Here is a 12,113-nt window from a genome sequence, read left to right as displayed (position 1 = left end):
GAAGATGAAGGAGCACTGTGGACCTGACTTCCAAGGGGAGTAGGAACAGTGAGGCAAGTTTTTTATTTTGGGGTGGGTGGTTATCCAGCATCCCAGGGAAGCATGCGATCAGTCTTCCCATAGGGGCTGAGAAAGAGGTTGCTAGGAAAGAGGAAGGATAATTTTGTCTGGCTCCCAGTCATAAGTTCTGTGCCTTAAGGGTGAGGCAGAAAGCCATTTCAAATTTTGAGGTGATTTTTTTGTAGATCTGAGAATGCTTGGTGTATCCACATGGGCCCAATTGCCAAAAGAATTCCCAAAGTACTGACAGTAGTCCAAAGTATGATTGCCAGGAGGTTCCTCTGAGGCTTGTGTCTATCTGAGGTGACAGTTAGGAGGGAGGCCACCTTACAAAGGAGGTCTTTGACCCCTTGTGGGAGCCTGATCTTTGCCAAGGGGCAGGTAGGGTCCTCAAGTAAAAAAAGGAACGCATTTCTTACTCCAAAGTGGGCAAAAACAGTTTAAGCCAATTAATAGAGTACCAGAGTTTTTGGAACTCTGCCAAGGTGAATTGGACCTTGGATGTCAAACTGATAGACAAGGGGCATCCTTGTCAGGCTGTGGAGAATCCTAGAAAAGCATAAGGAGGAAAAGGCTGGAGCTTTTCAGGGACTACCTGGAGGCTGAGGGCAGCCAAATCTTCTAGGAGGATCAAAAATAACCTGTTTAGATATTGAGCATCAGAGTGTGCCAGGAGGATGTCATCCATGCAATGGACCAGAAGGACATCCTTGGGAACACTGTGAAATGCCTGGGGAACACAGAACTGGCAAATAGTGAGACTGTTTTTTATTCTCTGGGGAAAGATCATCCATTGGTATCTTTGAGCAGGTCGCTGCATATTAGACTCCCAGAATATAAAGGTGAAGCAGCATTTATCTGAATATCAATGGGATCTTAAAAAAAAAAAAACAGTCCTATGATAATGATGTCTAAGATAAAGATGTGGTGAGAAGGAGGAATGGGGATGAGAACGGGATGGGGCAGTCCAGGCCGGGTGGTACCATTTTTTCCATTTGTTCATTAACAGCACACAGGTCCTGGAGCAATCGGTAACAGCAGGACCTCTTGGGGATGACAAAGATGGGGGTGTTGTGTCTGCTGGCAGAAGGTTCTAGGTGTCCCAGTTTGAGTTGTTCATTAACTAATTCTTTTAAGGCAGTTAATTTTGGTTCTATTATGGGACACTGCTCCACCCAGATGTCATTATCAGAGAACAAAGAAAGGGCAATAGGGTCAGGAACCTGTAGTGGGAGCTGCAGGCTGTGTTCCTGCCGCCCCAGCTCCTGGCCGCCAGGCTAGCTTATGCCCCGAAATAACAACACACAAACTGTATTCTTTTAAACACTGCTTGGCCCATTCGCTCTAGCCCTTACTGGCTAATTCTCATATCCCGATCAACCCATCTCTAATAATCTGTGTAGCATCAGTCTTACCGGGAAAGATTCAGCATGTCTGACCTGGCGGCTTGCTTCATTGCATCTGCCCTGGCGATGAGCTGCATTGCGTCTGTCTCTGAGAGGAGCTGCCCTGCATCTGAGCTCACTTCCTCTTCCTCCCAGGATTCTGTTCTGTTTACTCCACCCACCTATGTTCTAACCTATGAGGGCCAAGCAGTTTCTTTATTTTTTAACCAATGACCTTCCTCCATCATTTCCCCTTTTTCTGTTTAAACAAAAAAAAAGGAAGGCTTCAACTTTAACATATCAAAATTACATATAACAAAACAGTTATCAAGTAAAAATTACAATATTTACATCTATTTTATCTTTATCATAACTAAGGAAAACTATAACTATAACTAACTATTCTTCAACTCCATCAAAGACTCTAGAAAGATAATATATTACCTAAGTAAATGAGAAATAAGCAACTTTCAAACTCTAGAAATGACAAAGACATCTCGCTGCCTTGACAGTCACCCAAAGTTTCTCTGTACCGTTGGGGCATCCATCTTCGGCCTACAGGCCCATAGTTTCCAGCAGACATTTCCATTAAGCAGGAAATTTCAAAGGCAGTTCAGTCACTATCTGCTGTGTCCTGCAGAATGTCTCACAGACTCTTTCATGAATCAGGAACCCCGAAAGATCATCTCACCTTTAGGCAAGTTCAGTAGTCCTCTCTCTGCAGGTTCTCTGTGTCCAGTTTATACAATAGTCCAGGCAAGAGCAGTTTCTTGCCCAAATGGCTATCAAACTCCATAAGGTGCCTCTTCGATGCCCATCTTCTTCTTGAAGTAGATTGGTGCTGCCAGGAGCAGATGTGTCTCATTGTCAGAAAAACCCTAAGTTATTAAAACACTTAAAATGCCATATTTTATAATCTTTGAAAGATATGAAAAATGCCTATCTAAAATATATCTATGTACATCTAGAAAATCTAACTAACATGACTACAAGCTTGTATTATTGATAATTATCCATTAACAACCTATATACATTACACTTTTTTTTGTTTTGTTTTGTTTTGTTTTGTTTTTCGAGACAGGGTTTCTTTGTGGCTTTGGAGCCTGTCCTGGAACTAGCTCTTGTAGACCAGGCTGGTCTCAAACTCACAGAGATTCACCTGCCTCTGCCTCCCAAGTGCTGGGATTAAAGGCGTGCGCCACCACTGCCCGGCCTATACATTACATTTTTAAATGAACTACACAATCACAATACCTTAATCAAGATCAGAAATATATATACCTATAACAAAATTGACCTTAAAATCCACACCAATGCAAATTATTCATATCTATATCATATCCCCCTTTAAATGTAAAAGAACATTTATAAACAATATTTGGGAACATGGGCGCAGATTTTTCTCTCCAACTGCTTCCTGCTGTATGGGGGCGCTGTTATTCAGGTCTTTTATGGGATAACCTGTCTGCTAGTTTCATCTCAGTTGGCAGTTGAGCGAAGCAATTTTTTGTGGGTGTTCACAGCAACCTTTCGGGAGGGCGTGGTCCATCATACCATATTGTGATAGAAGCAATACACAGGGTTTCATCCTCTGTGAAAACAAAAGAAGAAACTCCTTTCCAAAGTATCATATCCTTAGATCCAATTCTGAAGTCAAGGTATTTCCCAAATATCTATGCTGGATTAGTTCAGCAGCATTTATAAACAAGTATCTTTTAGCAGCTGATGTTTCTTCCTCAGCATTCAAACAATTCAAAGAAAGAACAATAGCATACAGTATCAAGATTTTCTGTGTATTTTCCATCTTTGTGCGGCTTTATTTTAACCTCTATTTCGTTTATTTTTACTTTTATTTTATATTCTCTGTATATCATTGTCCTGGAATAACTCTGTAGACCAGGCTGTCCTTGAACTCTCAGAGATCCATCCGTCTCTGCCTCCCTGGCATTGGGATTAAAGGTGTGTACTGCCACACCTTGAAGTCTCAGAGGTCAATCTCCCTCTGCCTCCCAAGTGTTGAGATTAAAGGTGTGTACTACCACACCCAAGTACTTTCTTTCTTCCTTTTTTTTACTTTTAAGAACTTTAACTTTTAGCTTGCATATATTTTTAAACACACTGTAAATCATTTAAAGGTTTTCTTCAACTTTGCATCTTTCATTTACTGAATATCTCTCTTTTTGTGACCACATGAGTCTTTAATTTACCAAGCAATATCAGTAGAACTAAAGCCGTGGCTTTGGCAGCTGGATCCAGCCCATTCCTTAGCTTTCCAGCCTCTTGGCTGAGGTACCCCTCCGACTGTAGCCATTTTTATTGCCACAACTCTATGGCGTTTCAAGGTCCCTGCCAGCAAGCAAGCTTCAACAGTATATCCACAGATAACACTCAAGTACTCTCTCTGTAGCTGGCCCTCCTGCCTCAAAGAGTCAGAGTTTGCCCTGGCAGGACGGACCAGAATGCCAGCATTTTAAAACAGCACAACTTTTTTCCTGCTATGGCTGAAAACAAACAAGCATGCAGTCAGCTTTTATCAATACCATTTAAGTGTTTCATGGCAGGACCTCTTAATGAGCTGCAGGATTTTGCAGCTAAAGCTGAGTCAGGAAGCCTCTCTTAGATGAGAGCGCTTGCTTGCCTCTAGCAAGCAGAGCAGACCCGAGAAATTGCTGCTACCAAGAAAACATGCTTTACTCTATTCTTTCCCAAGCTTTCTCAGGCTTTCTGTGGATGCAGTTATCCATGTGGGCGCCATTCTGTAGTGGGAGCTGCAGGCTGTGTTCCTGCCGCCCCAGCTCCTGGTCACCTGGCTAGCTTATGTCCCGAAATAACAACACACAAACTATATTCTTTTAAACACTGCTTGGCCCATTAGCTCTAGCCCTTACTGGCTAATTCTCATATCCCGATCAACCCATCTCTAATAATCTGTGTAGCATCAGTCTTACCAGGAAAGATTCAGCATGTCTGACTTGGCGGCTTGCTTCATTGCATCTGCCCTGGCGATGAGCTGCACTGCATCTGTCTCTGAGAGGGGCTTCCCTGCATCTGAGCTCACTTCCTCTTCCTCCCAGGATTCTGTTCTGTTTACTCCACCCACCTATGTTCTAACCTATGAGGGTCAAGCAGTTTCTTTATTTTTTAACCAATGACCTTCCTCCATCAGGGACCCACTTCTCTAAGGGCTCAGGGCAGGCAGTGGCTTTTAGAATTGGGGTTTGCCCCTGGGTCAGTGTGCCTCAGTGAGGGAAGAGCACCCTGAGAGACCCAGTATGTCATGGGTCATGATATCATCAAAGAAGACACAATCATTGGTGGTCAGGACTACCCCCATATCCTCTAATATATTCCACCCCCAAAGATTGCATGGGACATCTGCCGCTCCTGGAGAAGAGGAAGCTTGGTTGCCATCTGTGTCCTTCCAGTGTCCAGGCGGACCACAGTAGAGTGTTCTTCTGTTCTCCCCCTCCACTGATGGAGGGGCTGGGTCTAAAGATTTTCAATGCGGAAACCCAAGGGCTTCTGTCTCTGTGACGATGGTGATGTCTGCCCAGTGTCCACAAGTCCCTTCATTGCCAGCCCATCAGGATGTATGGTCGTCGTGGGAGAGTGTGGAAAAACAGGCAGCATCAAAAACACCCTCAGGGTGTCTTCTTTTAGTGGGAAGGCCGAGGGGCACCAAGTCTAGGGTTTTAGGGGAGTTGGTAGACTAAAAGTGGCAATCTTTAGCCCAGCAGAAGCCCTTGTTGCATTTAGGACACCGTCTTTGGGCATGCATTAGGGCAGTCCCCGCGCAGATGGCCAGGCTTACCACAGCCCCAGGCGGACCAGTCAGGCGGAGAACGCTGGTGGTGGTCAGCAGACTGCTCTCTATCAGACAGCAGAGAGTCAATGGATGCTGTCAGGGCAGCAATGGGACCTGTGTTGGGGCCCAGGCCCCTAGGAACAAGTATCCATTTGCGAATATCATCATTGCAGACCCAGTCACTACATTGGGGGTGGGGACCTTGGGCCCCTCCCAGGTCAGCTGTTTAATTAGCATTTCCCTAGTTGGCCCCAGGTGGACTCTGCTCCACAACCATAGTGACCCCGGCGAGGAAATCAGCGAATGACTCCCCTGACTGTTGAACAAGGTTACAGAAGTAGACTGAAGGATTGGGGGTACATGACTTGAGGGCCTTAAAGGCCAGATTAATAGATGTTGTGTTTTGGGTTTGTTTCTGTTTTGTTTTCTGTTCTTTAGAATGGCTCATTTCCCAAAGCACTACTGAGGACTAGAAATGTTATATTTGTGGTTGTTTTGACTTTTATAACTCAAAGAGGATGAACATTTAGATTTCCTTCCAAAAACACAAAATGAAGCTACAGAATTGGGCGTTATATTCGAAGTCCTTATTGATAGGCCTCTGACAGACACAATCACCAAAATGGATTCTTTCTGTTGTTCTGGGGCTTCTTTTTGATGATTGTTGGCTCTGTCTAAAGGGTGTCTTTCTTGAGACCCTCCTAAATTTATCTGGAACTGGATCATTTGTATATAAATTGGAGAAAGCAACCATGTGGTATAACAGGTGAATTTGAAGGCTCACTTAAAATATTGCATTATTTGGGACTGGAGAGCTGGCTCGTGGGTTAGGAGTGTGTCTTGCTCTTGACAAAGACCCAGATTCAGTTCCTAGCACCCACATCCAGCAGCTCATAACCACCTATAACTCCATCTCCAGGAGATCTGCCTCCTCTGCCTAGGATTCTGACAAATTTCAGGCCAGCCTGGTCTATCCAGCTAATTTCTGGCCGGCCAAGAACAAAAAGGTTCCTTTTTTTTTAAGCCAATCAATGAAACAATTATATAAAAAGCATGCAGAGAGGTTTTAAGCACAGTATTTTTAGGCCTTTATTCCTACAATATTCTGATTCAGTAAGTGCAGAAAGAGCCCAGGAACTGTCTTTTTCATAAGGGTCTCAACTAATGTTAAAGCACCGATTTGGAAAATTATTGGCATTTTCTGATGGAACTAAGCTCTCTGACCTGCAAATCCACTCCCGTCTTACCCAAGAAGGGGAAATATATGCCCACAAATGGACACGAAAGAGAATGCCTGTAACAGCATAATGCACAATAGTTAAAATTGGAAACATCTCCGTGTGTCCATAACAAGACAATGAGAGAGATTATAAAGATTACCAAAGAGCAGTGAGGGTTCCAGTGTCTGGAAAATCAGACGCTGAAGCCAGTGACCAGTGTCCTGTGGTTTTTCCCCCCTGAGGCAGAAGCAGAGAAGATGAACCTTGCCAGAGCTTGAATTAGAGCAGGAGGAATAAAATGAGGGGATGCAGAGGGGAGAGAGGCAGGTGTGGGAAGGAAAGTAAAATGACCGACCGCCTTCATCTTGAGAACACATTGAAACTCTCTAGTCCATAGGTTCCCTTTCGTTCTGTTTACCATGCTTATGTTTCACGCCTCCTTCTCCTTGGATGTACAGGTAGGAAAATCAGCAGACCCACTTTGTCCGAAGGGATGGAGGCTTAAAGGAAGAGAGGTGAGGAGGTTACAGGCAGTGTCGGGGAGCAGCAACAAGACAGGCAAAGGCACACACCTTTGAGATGCTAAGGGACAAGAGGTGGGGGGCGGCGCGAATCCTGTGTGGTCCAGATATGGGGCCTGAGGAGTTTGTCATCTGCAGGGTATACTGTATGCAGTAACTGGAGAGCTGAAAAATTAATTAGGCTGCTCCACATAAGGGGGGGAGGGGACTCTGTGTGAGCAGGTGTCATGCTAACTCGGCAGGAGGCTAGGTGCTGATTTGAAAGTGCCAATATCCTCTCCTTTCTCTCCAGTCGCAGCTGGTTCCAAGCTGCTCTCCGGGGAAGGGCAGCAGACAAGTGCAGTCTTGCAGAGATGTGAAGGAGGGTTTTCTAAGGAGAGAAGGCCAGGAAAGGAGAGCGGAGGCGGCCGCACCATTACAACTCCAACTTTACTTCCTCTGTCCCTGGAGACTCAGTAGAAGCCTGGGGAGAAAATCCAACACTCCCAAAGATCTACTTTCTGGCTAGCCCCAAACCAAAGGCTTCCCCTTATTTCTCCAGCAGCCCCCCAAGCCCAGTATCATATTCATTCTTACATGTATGGAAAAGTGGAGCTTAAAGGTAGGATGCCCAAGCTAGATGAATTCCATATATAGAAATGCTCACCTTTGGTGCTCTTGCCTCTACTACCTCCCAAGTGCTGGGATCAAAGCCCAGCTCTGAATATTTTTTTTTTTTACTATAATGAATAGAATGGTCTTTTCCATGTGCCCAGGATCAATCAACCCTACCCACCATCCGGGAAAGAACTACAGAGCACTGACTTGTGGGGTTCCATTTCCTCCATTCCTCGGGCTCCTAATGACAGCCATAAGCAAGACTGTCACCCACCAGAAATAATAGTAACAACAGAAATGAGAGCTGCCAACCCTTGAGGTCTTACTAAGTGCTAAGCACAGTTTGAAGTGTTTCATATGCCGTATTTAATATTTATGTTCACAGCCCCATCAGACAGCCAACAATTATTCTTTCAAGTACCCATGGACCACCTAAAGAATTTTTTTAATACAATCTTTACTCATTTTACATAACTATCCCCATTCCCACTCCCTCCCCTCCTCCTACCCCACCTTTCCCCCCATTCCCCATCCACTTCTCAGAAAGCTTAAGGCTTCCCATGGGGAGTCAACAAAGTCTGACACATCATTCGGAGTCAGGACCTAGGCCCTTGCCTCTATATCTAGGCTGAGCAAGGTATCCCTCCAAAGAGAGTGTGCTCCTAGACACCAGTTCAAGCACTAGAGATAAATCCTGGTCCCACTGCCAGTGGTCCCACAGACAACCCAAACCTCACAACTGTCCCCCACATTCGGTGAGCTTAGTGTGGTCCTATGCAGGTGTCTCCCCCACCCCGCTATCAGTCCTGAGTCAATGAGCTCTCACTAGCTCAGTTCAGCTGTTTCTGTGGGTATCTCCATCATGGGTTTGACCCCTTTGTTCATATTATCGCTCCTCCCTCTCCTGGACTGGTCACCTGAAGCTTGGCCCAGAGCTTTGCTGTAGATCTCTGTATCTGCTTCCATCAGTTGCTGGATGAAGGTTATGATGACAATTAAGGTAGTCATCAGTCTAATTACAGGGGAGGGTCAGTTTAGGCGTCCTCTCCACTGTTGCTTAGAGTCTTAGTTATCCTTGTGGATTCCTGGGAACTTCCCTAGAGCCATGTTTCTCAATAGCCCCTTAATGGTTCGCTCAATCAAGATATCTCTTCTTCCCTTTCTCTCCCTCTCTGTCCTTCCCCTTTCTTGAGCATTCTGTTCCCTCATGTTCTCCTCCCTCTAAGTAAGGACACTGATCACAAACTAAGTCAGAGTGCATGTCTCTTCAGCATCAAGAAACCAACAAACTGCTTTATCAATGGAACTCAGCAGAAAGACAGCAAGGAAGGACCTCGAGTGTTTGTAAACACTTCCAGACTCCTGGGACAAAATAGAAACCAAAATGGAAACATGTTTTTATTTTTTATTATATTTGCTCTCTTAAATTTATTTTTGTTACTTAGCCACAACTGGTCTTGAAGTAACTATGCAGCCTAAGCTGATTTCAAACTATATTTACTTTAAGCTAGCCTCAAACTAATGGCAATCCTCCTGCCTCATTTTTCCAAATAGTGGTATTAAGGCTTGTACCATTATGTTCAGGCTCCTCTTCTTCCTTTTTTATCGTTTTTATTTTTGTTTTTGCTTTGTTTTCCTGTGTAGCCTTGGAGCCTGTCCTAGAACTTGCTCTGTAGATAAGGCTGGTCTTGAACTCACAGAGATCCACCTGCCTCTGCCTTTCGAGTGCTGGGACTAAAGGAGTGCCCCACCACTGCCTGGCTGGGGCCTCTTCTTTTATTTCTAAATATCTTGCGTGTGTGTGTGTGTGTGCATGTGTGTATGTGTGTGTGCGCGTGTGTGGGGTGCTCATATGAAAGTCAAGGATCAGTAATAGGTCCTTCCTCAATCATTCTCTACTTTTTTTTTTTTTTTTTTTGCAAGGTCTCTCACAGAACCTGGAGTTCCATCAGTTACCTGGACTGGCTGGCCAGTGTACTCAGGAATCTCTTTGTCATCATCGTCCCAGCCTTCCAGCTTCTCACCCCTCACCCAGAAGGGAGTTACATGGACAGTGGGGATTGGAAGTGAGATTTCACGCTTGCCCAACAGGGACTTTACCCACTAAGTCTTCTCCCAGTACAATATCTAAAGCTCATGATTGTAATTTCAACACTTGAGAAAATGGGGCAGAAGGGTTGGCATGATTTGGGGGCCAGTTTGGACTACATGTTGAATTCATAGATCAGTTGTGGCTACAGAGTGGAGTCTTGCCTCAAACACACATACACGTGAGAGAGAGAGAGAGAGACAGAGACAGACAGACAGACAGACAGACAGAGGTGCTCTGAAGTCAAACATGGTGATGAATCCTGTAATTTTTGCACTTGGGAGGCAGAGGCAAAAGAATCATGAGTTCAAGATCTCAAAAACAAAATAGAGTTGGGCGGTGGTGGCGCACGCCTTTAATCCCAGCACTAAGGAAGCAGAGACAGTCAGATCTCTGAGTTTGAGACCAGCTGGTCTACAGAGCAAGTTTCAGGACAGGCTCCAAAGCTACAGAGGAGTAAACTATGTGATTTAAATACAAAGTGTCAATGAGGTAAAACAAGAAGCCATGCATGTTCTAGGGAAAGATTTTACTAAGCAGGGAGATAAACAACTAAATCTTGAGATCAGAAGATGTGTGACAGGCTGAAAATAAGCCAGGGACAAACTGGTGATGAAGCTACTGGAGAAGTAAGAAGGTATGAGATCATGAAGAACACTTATCTGCTTATTTGATTTTTGAGATGGAGTCTCACAATGGGACGCTGAGCCAATTCTACAGTCCAGGCTAGACTTGAATTAGATATCCTCCTGTCTCGCTTTCCTATGCACTAGGACAACAAACGTAAGTCACAACACTTGGCTCATTTTATTTTCCTTCAATTAAGGTAAAAGTCATGTAAAATACAATTTTCTGTGTGTGTGTGTTTCTGGGGACCAAACCCAGGGTTAGTCCCCTACCACTGAGTACCACTCCAGACCCATCTTAGCCATTTCATATATGCGTATATGTTTGTAATGTGTGGGCACCTGTGCATGTGTGTAGAAGCCAGAAGTCCAACATCAGGTTGTTGTAATATGAGCGGCAGGGCTGCGTCCCCGGCACCCAGCCACCCGCATGGCTAGCTTATGCCCCGAAATAATTACACGGAAACTGTATTCTTTTAATCACTGCCTGGCCCATTAGCTCCAGCCTCTTATTGACTAGCTCTTACATATTGATCTAACCCATTTCTAATATTCTGTGTAGCACCACGAGCTGGCTTACCAGGAAAGATCTTAACCTGCGTCTGTCTGGAGTGAGAGAATCATGGCGACTCACTGACTCGGCTTCTTTTTCCCAGCATTCTGTTCTGTCTACTCCGCCTACCTAATTTTCTGTCCTATTAAAGGGCTAAGGCAGTTTCTTTATTTAACCAATGAAATTAACTCCTCCATCATCAGGTGGCTTCCTCTGTTACCTTCCATCCTAGCTTTTGAGGCAGGGTCTGAATCCAGAGCTCACCAATTTGACTGGCTAGCCAGCAAGCTGCTGTGGGATGCTTTTGTATACTGTAAAGATTGTTACTCATGTTGGTTTAATAGAACGCTGATTGGTCAGTAGACAGGCAGGAAGTAAAGGCAGTGCAGACTAAGAATTCTGGGAAGAGGAAAGGCAGAGATGCAGTCATTGGCCAGAAGCAGAGAAAACAAGATGAGAATGCTTCACTGAGAAAAGGTGCCAAGCCATGTGGCTAAACATAGACAATGATTATGGGTTAATTTAAGTTGTAAGAGCTAGTTAATAATAAGGCTGAACTAACAGGCTAAACAGTTTATAATTAATATAAGCCTCTGTATGTTTCTTTGGGACTGAATGGCTGCAGGACCAGGCGGGACAGAAACTTCTGTCTACAGCAAGCCCCAGGAATTGTCCTGTCTCCACCACACTCTACACTGAGATTTCAAGGACGCAGGACCACAACCACCTTTTTCCCATGAGTACTGAGGGATCATGCTCAGGTCTTCATGCTTGAATGGCGCTTTAACAACTAAGCCATCTCCCCTATGTTTTTTGTTTGTTTGTTTTAAACAGGTTTTTTTTTATTTTGTTTGTTTGTTTTAAACAGGTTTTTTGTGTTTTGTTTGTTTGGTTGGTTTTGGTTTTTCAAGACGTGATTTCTCTGTGGCTTTGGAGCCTGTCCTGGAACTAGCTCTTGTAGACCAGACTAGCCTCAAACTCACAGAGATCTGCCTGCCTCTGCATCCTGAGTGATGGGATTAAAGGTGTGCGCCCCCACTGCCCAGCTGTTTTTTTTAACCAGTTTTTAAGTACAATTCAGTGTGCTAAATGTATTAATGTGCAGCCAATTCCAGTTCTTTGTTTTGTGTGTGTGCATGCTTTTCTTTTTTAAACACAGGATCTTATGTAACCCAGATTGGCCTCACTATGTAGCCCAGGATCTTGAACTACTGCTCCTCAGGCCTCAATCTCAACTGCTGGAATTACATATTTTGT

The sequence above is a fragment of the Chionomys nivalis genome, chromosome 14 (assembly GCF_950005125.1).
Source record: "Chionomys nivalis chromosome 14, mChiNiv1.1, whole genome shotgun sequence".
Classification (NCBI taxonomy): domain Eukaryota; kingdom Metazoa; phylum Chordata; class Mammalia; order Rodentia; family Cricetidae; genus Chionomys; species Chionomys nivalis.
Note: the sequence above shows the minus strand (reverse complement) of the source record.